Source organism: Protopterus annectens, chromosome 2.part0 (genome assembly GCF_019279795.1).
Source record: "Protopterus annectens isolate FY-2018-M chromosome 2.part0, PAN1.0, whole genome shotgun sequence".
In the NCBI taxonomy this organism is placed as follows: domain Eukaryota; kingdom Metazoa; phylum Chordata; order Ceratodontiformes; family Protopteridae; genus Protopterus; species Protopterus annectens.
In genome coordinates, this window is record NC_056728.1 from 1,986,811,582 (window position 1) to 1,986,827,982 (window position 16,401).

Genomic DNA, 16,401 nt, shown 5'->3' on the forward strand with positions numbered 1-16,401 from the left:
TTGTGAGCTATGTGTTGCACGTGCTCTGCTCTGGCTTAACGTTTGCTTGTGTGTCTGCTTTGCAGGTGTCAGCTGCTCAGGCAGGATGCTATTCTGAGAGTTCAATAATGTACCTGTGTGTTTCTGTGTTTGGATTGCGGTTGTGGCAGGTCTATGGGAGACTGGTACTGTATTCACTGTAGTATCCCACTCCACCTGACAGGGAATGCCAGTGCTGAGTTAAGAGAGCTTAGCCCCCAGTTTGGCTATGTGGTTGCATCTCTCACATGTGTTGTAAGTGTATGGGAAGGGGAGAGGGTTGTCTGTGTACATGAGGCAGCTGTAACATTGCCACATGACTCACAGATTCACCAACTGGACCTGAGAGTAGATCAACAGGTGACCTTTGCACATGCTACCATAGCATTGTTAATCCCATACTAAGTAACAACACATAGGCCAATGGGGAACAAGGTACTCAAGGTGACTATGTGAGGGTGTAGTGCTCCTGATTTGTTAGTGCTGGCATATATGAATGCTGTCTTGAGCAAATGCGAGGTAAGTCATATGCAATTTGTTACAGGCAAGCTACATGCAAACAGGACAAGCAGTGATGTTCTGTCAAGTGAGACATGGACATCAGTACAGTAAGCAATACAGATGTCACTAGGGATCCACAGAGGCACTGTAAATCTGCACTGCAGGTGGAATCAGTATTTCAGGAACATAACAAGCAAACATGCATACAAACAAAGCTACAGTCAGCAGGCCTGTATATAGACTATGCTACAACAAACAAGATGTACGACTTCCAGTAGGTAACAGTGCATATATGCAGGCACTATAAGCCTGTACCCAGACATTCAAAGGTCAGAAGGGCTGGGTCCAGCCACAACCCCCCACAAGTGTATAGACCTTCGTAATGTTGAATAACTGGCCTGATACCCAAGTGCTCATACCGGTAATAATACACATGTCAAATAACAGACACTGAGCCCGCACTCAGCAGTTCCAGACTTAGTATGATGTATGCTACCTGTCCTGGCACCACAGTATCCTTGACATGTATGGATATGTAGATCATTTATTTACAAGTATTGGCTTGAGACCAGGCCAGCCCAAGCAAGCAGCCATTCTTGAGATGCCAGCACCAGATAATGTTCAAGCTCTACAACATTTTCTTTGTATGCTCAACTATTTAGGCAAGTTTATATCAAACTTCAGTGAGTTGACAGCACCTTTGAGAGAGCTGATGCACAAAAATGTTACATGGTCTTGGTTGAAACAGCACCAGAGATCATTTGAAGACCTTAAGCAGAAAATTGCCACCCCACCTGTGATGCTTCAAAATTTGGTCTTGACACACTTATTCTTCAAGAAGGCAGACCAGTAGCATCTGCATCTAGAACTCTTAAACTGAAAACAATATCCTCAAATTGAGAAAGAACTTTTGGCAATAGTATTTGCATGTTCAAAGTTTCATGATTATATTTATGGTTGAGATACTCAGATTGAAACTGATCAACAACCTCTAGTTACTATTCTAAAGAAGCCAATGCATTCAGGTCCAGCGAGATTACAAAGAATGATGCTCAAATTGCAAAAGTACAACTTCAAAATGGTCTGTACAAAAGGCAAACTTCTTTATCTCTCTGATACCTTATCGGGATTGCACAGAAATACAACGGAACAGCTTAATGCAGAGAATTTTGACTTTGACATCAGGAAAGTGTGTAATTTTTCTACCATGAGACTTGATGAGCTGAGAGATCATACAAAGACTGATCCAATTTTGCAAAACCTTAACCACTACATTAATGTTGGATGGCCGTCAAAGCAATCTAGTGTTCCACCTGAAGTGTAAACTTATTTTCCATAGAGTTGAGATGTTGATGGAAGATGGCATTATTTTCAAAGTCCTAAAATTGTTGTTCCTGCTTCCTTACAACATGCATATATCCAGATTTTGCATTGTAGTCACCCAGGTTCCAAATCTACCAAAAGAAGGACGAGAAAACTAGTATTTTGGCTTTCTCTAGTAAAAGACATTGATAAAGTACTTTCTTCTTGTACAGTATGCAATAGTACTAACTGCATTTGCAAAAAGAACCACTTTAGCTAAGTCAAGTTCCTGAACTACCTTGGTTAACAGTAGCCACTGATATATTCAAGTGGAAGAATCAGCCTTACTTAGTTTTGGTAGACTGCTATTCAAACTAGTTTAAGATTGATTCACTACCTAATCTAATGTCCATTGCTGTTATTACCAAGTTGAAATGTCATTTCTCAGTCCATGGTAGTCTACACAAAGTTGTTTCTGACAATGGTACTCAATTTGCTAGTCAGTTGTTTCATAAATTTGAAAATGAATGGGACTTTGTACATGTTACTAGTAATCCAGAATATTCACAGTCAAATGGACTAGCTGAACGTGCAGTACAGAGTGCAAACCAGTTACTTGAGTGGTCAAAGTGTGATAATACCAATGTCTTTTTGAATCTACTCAATCTCAGAAACATACACTGTGACAATATACTTGGCTCACCTGGTCACAGACCTCTATCCAGGCAAACCAGAACAACACTGCCTATTAGTTCCAGTTTATTCATGCCTAAAGCTAAGAACAACAGGACAATTAGAGCCCAATTATTCAGAAGGTGTTCTTTCCAGAAGTCCAGTTATGATAAAAATGAGCAGATTTCTTCGTCCATTGAAAGAAGGAGAGGCAGTGAGGATACAAACGTTGAAAGGTTTTGACTGGGTTGGTCAGGTAACAGGTGTATGTACTGAGCCAAGATCTTACTTCATAGAATCTGAGGGTGTGGAGTACAGGAGAAATCCCAGACATCTTCTTCCTCTACCAGAATTGATATCGCAGCATTGTTCCTGTGATGAAGACTCTCCATCTCAGAGCAATCCGGACAGTGTTCCTGTTGTAGAACGTGTCTTAACTTCTACTTCCATTGCTGCTGATGTTCCTGATGTCCCTAAGGTTGAACATTCAGCAGAGATGGTCCCAGTTGCTAGACCTAATTCCAATTTCTATGTCACACGATTTGGTCATATTTTCAGACCTAGTGTGAAATACACAACAACCTGGATATAATTGTATTTAGTTCTGTATAATTGCATGACAAAGAATTATTTGTATTGATTGCATGTCGATTAATGACGTCAATATTGCATGACTGATTTCTCAAAGAGGGAGGATGTAGAATAGTGTGTGTGCAATACCTTTAAGAAGTATTTCAATGTTGGCACGTCCATATAAATAGCAAGCAAGTGCTAACTTCAGTGCCATTTTGAGAGTGCAGCCAGAGAGTGAGCATGTATGAGTGTAATAGCTAGTTTGTTTAACTTAAGTTATTAGTTATTAAGCTCAAATAATAGAAAACCAAAAGACAAAACGGCAATATATAAAACTTTTTAATAAAACAAAATAAATAAATAAGCACTTTCATTCACATAGAACTTCATCAGACCTAGTTGCATCACAAAAAACACTGCATTTAAACAATTTGAAAGTCACATGACTAATATACTAACAATGCTTTAACCCTTTCTTACATAAAACAGCTTTGAAGTTTTCTCTTTCATTTATACCTGGATCTGCATCTGTATTAAGCCTTACTTGCCAGGTATATTCCATCCAATTTAGATCATCATCTGCATCCCATCTTTTTGGTGCATCAAAAACTTGATAATTATAGTAAACCTAAACTCCACTTTAATATTATTATGGACATTCACAATATGTCTTGCTAAAGCATTTGATGAATCTAGTTTGTCAACAGCCCTAAGATGTTCATAAATTCTATGATGGAAAGTACATGTTGTTCTACCTATATAAAGCTTGGAGCTTTTTTAAGTTATTAAGCCTCAATCCTGATGTGTTTGTACATATTAAAGCTACTTGAACAGAACCCACAAAGACTCATCTATTTTATCCTGACTAGATGAGCGACACATAGATTCTAGATTTTGGAGGCAAATTAATATGCCTATGAGATGAAAACACTGACAATTGTTAATAATAATTGCAGCTGCTGTAAATTAATGTGTATGTAGCAAATATTCAAATACAATGTAATGTCATATAAAATATTGAGATGGATGGATATGGGAATTGTATTGCATTGCACATGACGACTCTAGTGCAGTGCCCCTAAGGCTAACCTGCAAGTGGGATGTCACATGCTTCTTCCTTCTGCAGCAGCTTTTACCATAACAGTAAATGTTACTAGATCATTCAGACTGGCTGCTATGAGTCTCTGTTACAATATCTGTAGTGTAGGTCTAGGTATTTTAGTGTAATTTCATACCCAGGTTTAAGCAGTTTTGAGAGAAACCATGCATTGCAGATTGAATTCAGCATGAAAAGTATTGGAAAAAGACTTGGGATTGGAAAAGGTTTGCAGTTTTATGCTTACATTGTTGCATCTAGGATATAGCTGCAAATTGTGACATAACCACCTGGGATTCATTAAAAATCATGTAGGTTTTGCTTGAAGCCTACACAGTTACAGCGCATTACCTTGATGACCAGCAGGTCATGGGGCTTACACATTTCCAGGCACCATTTTGTGGTTAATGGCAGTATTGATGACCATGAAACAATGTGGGAATCATGTGCGCAAGACAAGTGTATTATGCAAACACATGTTGACAGTGTATATGAAACAAGAGCAAGTGAATTATAAGAATGTAGATGCAGAGGATGTGAAATTGTGAGAATGTACACAGAATGCAATGTTAATAGTGCAACGATAAGTATGAGGGGAGGGTAAATGGAAAAAATATGCTCAGTTAAAGCATTCAAATGTGATAATGTGGCAAAGAAACATTTTATGTACCTAGACAGTACTATAATAGCAATCAAATTACACAAGTGAGAAATGACAACACAGACTTGATGAGACTGCAGCAGTTCAAGGTATCTGTCTGTAAACTGAGCCCGACTACTACATGGTTACATTGGACATGCTCACAAAACATTGCAGCAAACACTACCATAACAGCTTGTAACAACACAAACACACAAGAAAGTGTCCAAAGACAGGCTCAATCACACTTTATGATGATCTGGCATCATGCTATATAGGAAGAGATGCTATGAAAGTCCTCATGTCCAATAAAAATATACTGTGTGAAAAAAGCTATTACAGTAATACATAAATGCATGGAGGAAGGCATGCAATACAGTGCATTCTAATTTGGAAGTTAAGTAATGCCTTCGAGCAATCAATGAAATATTCAACATTTGATCTTGCCAGACTCAAACAGGTGTCAGGACAGCAATTAGAAAGGTGTGTTTCAACCTGTGATGTCACAGAAATAGGCATGCTGTCTGTGCCATGATGAATGCACTTAACAGGCTTATTGCACTTCATTATTGTAACGGGTATGGATCCCCTACCATGGAGGTTGATGCCTTAAGAATGTTGCCCTCTGACTGTGCAGTAAATACTTCCTTTGCTTAATTCACTCCCGTCTGACACAGTTATGTAACAGACGAGTGTTGCCAGATTCAAACCCCTGCCTATCATACTAGGCATTCTGCAGAGCTGTGTGTTACTGCATTTGCCATACAACAAAGCAATAGCAGTGCACTACATTTCAAAGTATGTTTTTACTGATCAAATGCAACAAGTGTCTGGAAATCCCACCCACATTTCTAAATTTCACTATACATTTTTCCAGCTTTGATCTATTCCACAAATATTTCTAGCTTGGATTTGTTTCCTACTTAATGAATTCTAGTTGCCTCATGTCCTTGAATATTGACTTACAATGTGTTTTAAAATTTTATAACTACAACACTATCTGCTGTCATTATAATATGCAGCATATTCCTGTCTGTCTTAAGATGATCTAAGGTATCTTCATTTTTTTATGTTAATAAATCCATTCAGGTTCCTCAAAAGTAATTTTAAACCTCCATTGATAATCGTGTTCTCAGTGATACTAAGAAAATGCCCCCCCCGCCAGTATTTCATCTAGTAACAGTCTGTTTGCCTTAGCTGACCAACAAACTGCAATTACACAAAATATGTTATAATCTCAGATTTTCCTCTTTGCTCATTTGTTGCATAACTAGTCGAAAATACTGTTAAATGTTAACAGATTGAGACTTCACTTATCTAAATATAACCTAAATAAGCATTTTTGCAAGGAACAAACCCGTCCTGCTCCCATGAGTGGGAGGCAAGCTCCACCCTGTAAAAATTATATTTGTATAACTAAATGGTTACACAAAAGCAAAGAAAAGTGAAACTACATAATTAATTGCACATCTGTGCCACACAAACAGTGATTATAGGTACTTACTGGGCATGTGGTGCTGGAGGCAGTTGAAGAGCCTATGTGGGTCATAAGGCATTCACAAAAGTTTAATAATATGTTAAAGTAAACAAGGTAAAGCACTTGGCTGGAATAATGCCTAAAGTTTCACTAGTTAAGGAATGAATAGTTTAAAGGCCTACTGCTGTAAGGCTAACGGTTGGGAAGCAGATAGTTGCAAGGGTTACATGTGCAAACATTGATAATTATGTTACTGGTATCTAACAGTTTACAATAAGATTACATGGTGGAAGGAAACTGAATGCCATGAGATGAAAACAGAACCTTGGCATGAGTACCTTACTAGCTGAATGCACTTCATGTCACAACATGTCAAGTGCTCCTTGCTATAAAGTGGATAGCAGCTATGTGTAAATCATTGGTGTCATTCCATTTAGGATAGTGTGTTCAGTTCTGGAGGCTGTATTTGCATAATATATAGAAATGAGACAATAAATAGAAAATAGAATATAGAAAATATGCCACTGATAAAGACCTATCTCCTCCAAATATTTTGTGATTATAAATTTGTCAAGACCACATGTTTTTATGCAAGGAACCACTATTACAAATCCAGAGGTAATAGAAACTTTTAAGTATTTCAAACTTTAAGTGCAACTAACATGGCTTGGCTTGAGGAAATGTGATATAAATGAGTATTATGAAACCAGGATAAAAGAGGAAAGGCTAAATGGAAACGGAAGGAAGAGTTTCTTCTAAGAATGAATGACAAGCTCATGAAACAGATAATGTAGTAATGACAGGCAAGCATGGGTGGAATATTTAAAATGTACAAATCTGTCATGGAATGAGCTTCTTATTTGACATACTGTGGTAACATGATGGCTATAAAATGCATGCAGTTGTTGCAGTATCAACATGGCTAATACCCATGCAATGCTGCTCTTAACTATTTTCAGTTTCTTTGCAGTTGTGCTGACCACTTCTATCAGTATTTCTGTCTCACTCCCCCTTTTTCCTTCTCTCTGTCTGTTTGGAACTTTCTTTCCATCCTACCACCTGTGACCTTTACCACTGCAGAATCTCTTTCTCATAATGCTGAGAAGAGCATTATCATCTTAGTTCTGGATAACAAGACATCTATATGTCACTATGTACAATATTTCTTAATTGTCACACAGATCAAGTGCATCAAATGAAAAGTAATATTCAACTTTAGTGTCATCAAATGAAAATATTTGAATCCTTTTCTGCTTTATAACTACTAAAACTGTAAAAACGTCACTACTTAGCATATTAATGCTAGTTGTCTGAATTAATTGAATAATATCCATCACTTTAGTACCTTAACATGCTATAAATATTAAATTATCTTTAATGGGATCCACAAAGTTTATTTTACCCTTAAGTTTTCTTCACATTTTGAAAGATTTTCTCTTTGGCAGTAATAAACTCATATGAACTGATTAAAGATTTAATTTGTGAGCCTGTGAAGTAAAATGACTGCTTATTAGGGAATGTAAATGTTAGATTGCATTTTAATGCTTTTTTAATAGTGCAATCACTTGCATATTTTGCCAGCCTAATATTCCAAAGAAATATATATCTATAAAGTTTTATTTTTATTCTTACTTTTTCTATCTTTTTAAAATGTGACAGAGTACCATCACTGTATGAAGTCGGTTTCTTATGTATCCTGTGAATTATTCTTAAGACACAAAGATCAAACATTTAATTATCAATGTTTCATCCTAACTACAGTAATAAATAATGCATGTAAGAATGTGATATAAAATATAGGTTCAAGTAAGTGCAAGCCAACTTTGCCTCTTGACTGATTAAAAATTATTTATCTCCCTTATTTATGATTTCTTACTTCTAAGAAAGATATTAATCTGCTTCAGGCAGATTCATTTACTAACTGTATCACAACAGTACCTAGACCTAATAAAATGCATTGCTAAATAGTTTAGTTTCATAATTAAATGATCGTGGTCTGTTGCCATGGAGAACATGAGATTTCAGATTTTTTTTCTTTTTTTTTTTTAGATTTTTAAAATGGATGCAGAGAACTAAATGGCTTATAGACTATTGGTGACATTCAAGCTCAGCTTAGCTTTCATATAGTATAAGGCATATTGATTTGGGATATGCATTTTTGGTATAAGAATAAACATTTCACAATTAGGAAATCATTGCATGAATGCAGGTACTTCTATCCTGCATGTGAAAATAAATGTATTGCCATTAATGCGAAACTGACTATACCATAAGATACTTACTAATGCAGGCATATATGTTTGCCATGCAATTTATGAGACAGCTATCCAAAATTAAAGAATATAACTGGAGACTATTTTAATGTCCAGGTAGTATGACAAGAAGAAGCAGCCAGCTGTATGGCAACAGGGGATAACGTCCTCACAGATCTAGATGATGTGGAGTTAATTTGTGATTCAGAAGATGGAGGAGCCAGAGATAAATGGTGGGAGAGCACCTGACTGTGTTGTGTCCAATGAAGGAGGAGATTATCTGGTTGAGTGTGGTATACAATGCCTGTATGCACTTGAGGGACAGATGCACAGCATATATTGTATAACCTCAGGACATGTACTTGGTTCTGCCAATTTTCATCTGCATAATGTCTTTCATGAAGTGTGCTAGAATAAGTACAGTCACAGGGAAGGTATAGCTGACCCTTGCATCTGTAAGTAGTGAGTACACATACCATCCAGTGAAGTTATAAACCCAGCTTTATTCACGCAGGCTAAATTACTTCAGATTCCACTCTCTAAACACCCTTATATTATTATTAAAACACAATTACAGGCAAGTGCTTTCTGACTAGGTATGTGCATATTCCTGTAAACTAAATAAAACAACTCTAAACTATATATTTGTGTATTCCAAAACTATTATTGTATAGTAACTGTATGTAAATTTCAAACTGCTACAGCTAGATAGGCCATATGTCATGAGTTAGGACTAAAATGGGTCTTTAGACTTGTAAATAAACCCGGTTATTCAAATGTTTATATAAAGAAATAAAGAAATGGCAGGAAAATGGAAAATTCCACATGAATGCCTGGATGATGGTCATACCATGACCAGCCTTTAAAGTCATACCTACACCACCTGACTTGGATATTACAGCTGCTCATAATACCATAAACAGCAATTAACTGTTACAAACAAAAGGGCTATTTTGTTGTCAAACAGCTCATAGATAGGATGCAAGTGATCAAAATAAGGGAAGCCACCTTCACTAAGAGACCAGTCACCAGTGGCGTAGCTAAGATTTTGATGCTGGGATCTCTCCTGTTTGTCATCTACTGAAGTAAAAGCCAGTACCAAAGGGCTCTGGCTGACTAAGGTTACAGATGACTGAAAACTGAGAGCACTCCTGGAATCCTCAAGTGACTTAGCCATCCTGCAGGAAGGTTTTTCCTAAGCAAATAGCTGGTGCAAGAATCATGGAATGAAACTAAATGCCAGTAAATGTCATTTACCCCGGTAATTACGACACTGGCAAAACACCCCTAAGAACTGACCCAGTTGTCTGGAGTTTGAACTAAACCAAAACTCTGATGGTGACTAGCTTTTCCTTATCTAATCCAGCTAACCAGAGGTGCCAAGCTTGAAAAGGTGTATTCACTTTAGTGTATTTTTGTATTCAAATGAAATACTTTTTAGTGTAAGTGATAATTAGATAAGTAAAAATCATGAATAACTTGAAGCGATTCTCCTTTCTCGAATGGTATTTTATTTTATCTCATAAACAGGTGAGCGCTGTTGTAAAATCCATTTTAACCACCTGTATTTTTCATTTAAGCTTTTATTTATGCATAGTTATTTGGGGTTTGGGAAATTATGCGGAGAGTGACCAAACCTTTGGCCAACATGTGTTCACTGTCATAAGAAAATCCTTCTATATTGTGCAGCTTAGAATCAAAGGGATAGCATCTAAATCTAGATATGTCATTGCCCCCCCCCCCTTACTCAGTCCTCATTAGACCAGTTATTGAGTATAATGCCCCCTTTGGCATGTATCTGTCCAGACACATGCAACAACTAGAACGCTCATAGCGATACCTTACTAAAATGATACCAGGCTTAAACAATATATCCTACATGGGCTGACTCAAGTCCATATCACTCTACACGGTATCTCACAGAGGTGACATGTGTCTGGCATATGAGGTATCCTCTGATCCAATACTGATGGACCTACTGTACATCAGTAAATCAGATGGCATCAGATATAATTTGTCCAGGGATGTAAACCTCTTCTCCACATTAACAGAACAGTTTGGGGAGACAGGTGCATTTCTCAGAGTCTACCACTGCTTTGGAAAGCAAAACACATTCCTGTCCATATTCAAACATAACTTGGATCTATGGATGGGTAATAGAAAAATCATCCCTAGCCTCCCCCAAGTACTAACAATGGACAGAGGTATCTCCTAAATGCTTTATACCATGCATGGGTCCTTTCAAATTATCTATGGTATGATCCCAGTGGTTCTCAGTACAGGTAACATGCAATTATTGGCAATAGGATGAGTAAGGCCAGTCTAATACCTGATGTGTTAGGTTAATTTAAGCACCTAATGGGAAACTGGCTAGACTTCAAATGGCCTACAAGGGCAGCTAGCCTAGTACTTACCTATGTACTAATGAACCTATAAACAAGACAACAGACATTCACATTATTTATCAGTAAGTAAGATGTACAAGAAATTCTACCATGGCAGAGAATGAATGCAGTTCAAGGCCTGGGAGTCAGAACACCAAAAGCATGACATTTGGAAGTAGAGCGATACTGATCAATGCACAGTGCCATTGGTGACATGAAGCAATAGTGAACATGTACGCAGCATGAATCAATAGTGAACATGTATGCAGCATGGTAGAAGAGACAAGTGTGTAAGCTCTGGATTAGAGTAATGGCACAGACTCCAGTGTGCACACTAAAAAAAATACACTAGCGGAATGGCAGGAAACAGTGGAAGGAAAGTGTTAATCACATATGCTAATACACACAAGATGTGTGATACAATTTCTTACTTTATTTATTGTTAACCATCAGCATGTGTTGGATGAATAAAAATGTACTACCATTCCTTAACCGAAAAGCCTAATTTCTGACATTTGTAAGCACATGGATTTTACATTGATGGAGTGAAGATCACCACAGAGATGGCCAGTAACAGCCTGTGTATAATTACAGTCCATGCCACACCCTATAGACAATGCTAGAACAGCAGGAGTCCTTTTTGACATTTATAAGTTATTTGCCTATACATTGTTCTGATGGGGCTATGTCAGAAGCTTGAATTTTCAGAAACTTGAAATTTATATTGCTGATATTATATGATTGAGTTTCTGAAAACTTGTACTTCAAAGAAACACAGAAATCTACCTTTTTTTCTATTTTGTGCGGGGAGGAGCAAGCCCCCCTGCACCCCCTAACCCCTGCATATCATATATACCGACTAAGAGATTGAACTACAATGGGGAAAAGGGTAAATTCCCTGACCCACACTGTACAGTAATCTCCATTCAAAAGCTTTGAGTTTTCAGAAGCTCGATCATATCGTACTGACAATATGAATTTTGAGTTTCTGAAAACTCAAGCTTCTGATAGGGACCTGTTCTGACAGCTTGTACAGATATGCAGTTTAGCACTCACACTTTACAGCAGCTAGCCTATCACCAGAATGGTGAGTCTTCACCGTTCCTATAGGAACATGGGAATAATGGATATAAGAGACTCTCAACTTTAAATCACCATATATTTTACATTCAAAATGAGTATATGGTTTTCATAAAATAAGCTTGCAATGTAGCTCAAAATGTTATAGTTATAATCAGCTAAAAAGTTGTGACCTGGGTTCATGTGTGTATGCAAATTTCAATGCAATTGATATGCAGTATAATATGCTAGGAAGGAAAAATACATAGTGCAATATAAACAGGATAATGGTGCCATCTACACATCTGAGTTGCTAATTTCCATATTCACTTTTAAAAGAAATCTCAATGGGTGAAAAAACTTTGTGCGTCATTAGAGTTAGAGTCCAAAGACATACATCTGGAGCATTTCTCCCCGGGCCTCCGCTGAAAACAGGCTCTGTGGAACCTAGTCAGACTTTCCCGGTCAACAAATGTTAAATAAAATAAATAAATAAATAGTTAACCATAATCACTGAATTATTTACACATATTTTTGTGAATGGAAAATTGTTTAACTGCTTTTTTGAAAGTAGTTATTATTTGCTTCTTTCTGAGTTTGTGAGGTGAGAGGAACCATTAGGCAGGGGCAAGATTTGAGAAAAAAAAATTGCCACTGGGGTTCTAAAAGAGATATGCTAAGAGAGATGTTTCCAACATTAGGATCTCTAAGGCTGCTGGAAGAGGTTAAATCTAGTAGTTTTTGAAGACAGTAGTAGACATTCATTTAAATAATTAGCTTGAAGAGGAATGCGGGCAGTAAATCTGTAGTTCTTGTAGTCACAAAAAGCCAGTTAGTTTTCTAAAAGGGGATGCAATGATGAGTTCTGTGATCAGTTAGGTATATGACTACATATATTCTTTACTGTACACTGAATCAAGTAGGTATTTGAAGCAGAATTAGGGGTCAATACTGGTAGGAAGTATTCTAATTTAGGATGTAGAACGTCTTTGGCCATAGCAAAAGCTGATTTCAGAGTAAGGAGGTTACTTACTCTGAAACAGTTTGAGTTGTGAATGCATTGTACTGACCACATGTTCTGAGTGATTTTAGAAAGACAGAGCTTGATCTAGTTGGCCTAGACACAACTGGTGGTATAACTGAGAAACCAAGCGATGACAGGGGACTACAGTTTTGATGTGGAATAAGGTACTGAAGCTTTTTTAGAGGTTGTAATAACATGCATGCATTTTTTATAGCAAGATGAATTTCAGTTATTCAATTCCAGAGATGGATAAAGTTGTGTTGCACTTTAGTTTGAAATGAAATAGGAGATTTATCTAAGTCCAGCAGTAAGATTTCATCTGAGTACATTACAATAATGACAGAAGGAGAGTTAGGAAGAAGGATATTGAGAAATGGATAGGAGAGAGAAGTCTGTAGCACAGACCCTTGATACTGGAAGATAAAAATAGATGTATTGGAGATGTTGGAGATGATGAAAACTAGAAAGTTCTATAAGAAAGGTAACATATAAAATCATTTCTTACTGCTGAACCAAAGTTTTATAATTTATTTGTTTTATTAAGAATGTTACGGTGGCTGTCTCAAACTAGTAATCATATCTATTAACAGGCAGTGGAAAGGAATCCATTATTCATATTTCTGCAAATGATGTCCATTACTTTGTAGAGTACAGCTGTGGTGCTAAAGCCTGTCCTAAATTTATGTTGTGATAAATGAAAAAGACATTTTTAGTAACATCATTGGTGAGCTAGCAATAGTTGCATTTTTCCAAATATTTTTGTAAGTGGACACAGAAAGAAGAAAAGTCTGGTAGATAGATAAAGTGGTACAAGAGGTAGAGGAAGACAGGAAGGAGAATTATGGGTAGTGATTTGGTAGGTATAGAATGCATGATTAGTTTATGTTATAGTAAGGGTGTTTGATAATTTGTGAAGGTGAGGTAGTATGTTGATAGCTATAGGACTAATGCATAGAAGGTGCTGAGGAAGAGGGGACTGGGATTACATGTAGGAGATGACATGGTTAGCTAGTGGGAGGGAAAAATAGACAGGGGTAAGAGCGTTAGATATGATAGGTCAAATGTAGTGTGAGAGTGGCTTTGCAACTACAAATGTAGAGGTAGTGGGGGCAGGGGAGTGGAATGAGCCCACAGAGCGAACGGAGCGGGAAGAGCTAAGAAGGAGGAATACACTGGAGCAGACGTTCCACAAAAAAAACAATCAGTCAGAATAGCCACGTGAAGTGGTCAGAGCCATTGGCAAGTCTAGGTAAGTTTGAAGAAAATGTTATAGTTAAGGTGGAGTTTCAAAAGGTGTAGAGTACAAAAAAACTAACAGGGCAAACTGCAACAGATGGGGAGACGTACTCACAGAGGGCAGCAGGGGAGAAGAGCAGAAAGGGTGTATTTATATCTCTGTCTCTCTCTCTCTCTCTATATATATATATATATATATATATATATATATATATATATATATATATGTGTGTGTGTGTGTGTGTGTGTGTGTCTGTGTGTGTGTGTGTGTGTGTGTCTGTGTGTGTGTGTGTGTGTGTATGAGTGGCTAGAGATTTATGAGTGGGGGTATGCTGCTTTTTAGTGGGTAACCTGTGGGACATTCTATTAGAAAAATAGGGAAAAGTACACTGAACTGGGGAAGTCAGATGGTATGAGGGTGAAGAGTGTGGGGAAGAGACTGCTTTAGAACTGTTAGATTGCACACTACAAAAACAAACCAGGCAATCACAATGATATGTGGCAGAGTAAGGTACTTAACATACCCTCAAGTTCTGAATTGTGAAGGTAGGTTAGGCCTGATGTAGGTAGGCAGTAATAGGAGTGCGTCCTTTAGAAGAGCAGAGATTGTCTGCCCACAGTATTGTAGACTGGAGGAAGCACACACAGTTACTGGCACGAGTGAGCTGTAATGAGAGAAGATTAAGTTAGGTACTGAGAGTTTAAGAGTAGTTTGAAGAGGAGACCTTAGGATATGTTAGACAGGCAATAAAGTAACAAGGAGCAAAGGGGATTTGGTACAAAGAAGTAAAGTAGTTTCTAATGGCAAAATACAGTGCAATTATTACATGATAATACCATTTCAAAGGGCAAAAGCACCAGCAGTGAGCAATCAGTTTTAAACAATACCCAGTTTATGAAGTACACTCTAGTTTCAACATTAAGCTATTTTGAGGAGCAGACATTAACTGAGTGGCAGTCACAATATATCACACATATTGGTACAAGCTGAGTCACTTGGAGTGTGCAGGAGCTAGTAGATACACACACAGTCTAACAGTAATGCACTAGTGCAGAAAAAGCCACACTGTAGTTATTTCAAGAAGTAATCTCTAATTACATGGGTGCATGTTCACAATTTAGCTGCTCACATGTTTGCAAACCAAAGCTGGAGTAAGGCCAGATACTGTATAGGGCACTAATAGTGTTGCTGTGAGGGGTAAAGCAATCCCTGGGGTGACTAGGTCCCCAATAATATAGTATGTATCAGGTGGGGGTGTAGGAGTGCACTGATAGAGGTACTGTAATGCAAAATGTCGACTACGTAGGCATTTTATCGATAAAGCATTCAAGTGAGGCATGTGAAATGCCATTAGCATCAACCAATCAATAAACGCTATTAGAAGTAAAAGTGGAGGTCAAGCATATCTTTTTGTTAGTTATATATAGGAAGTGTACTGCAGAATAGCAGTTTGGAGTCTAAAACCAGGATACTGCTATAATGCACCAGGTAGACAAGGAAAAGAGCAGGGAACACATGGTAAGTGTGTTGGGATCCTTAGTTTGGGTAAAAGGACACAATTAAGCAGTTTGTACCCTACTTCAGTTGTGGCAAACAGTCCAATGCTGAGTTACTAACCTGTGCACGTGCGTGGTCTAAAGATTTTAGCAGTTATACATGTTAATAGTATTATCTAGACAACAGAACCAATATATGCAGTAAATGTGATCCGCAGCAGCAGATAGCTTAAGAATAACCATTGTCAGATAGAGTGCAGCATGCATATCTATATATATATATATATATATATATATATATATATATATATACATACACATACATACATATCTCAACACCTCTCATACACTTGTCAATATTACTAGCCTCCAATATTTTCCACTTAAAATGATACCTACTAAAGATGGTCACTATAACCCTCAGGTATTCAACAATGAGTTTATCAAATGATTGAAATTACTTACAAACATTGTCTCTAGGCTACTGCTTAGTGGTGACATCCACCCAAACCCTGGACTTCTCTCAGATAACGCCAACCCTCCTAGTCACTCTAGTCTCAACACCCCTACATATCCAACCCTAAACAGAAAAAAGTCAGACCTATAGCTAATGAACATTAATATTGCAAGTATAGCCAACAAATTAGACATCCTCCATGCCAGTCTAGCC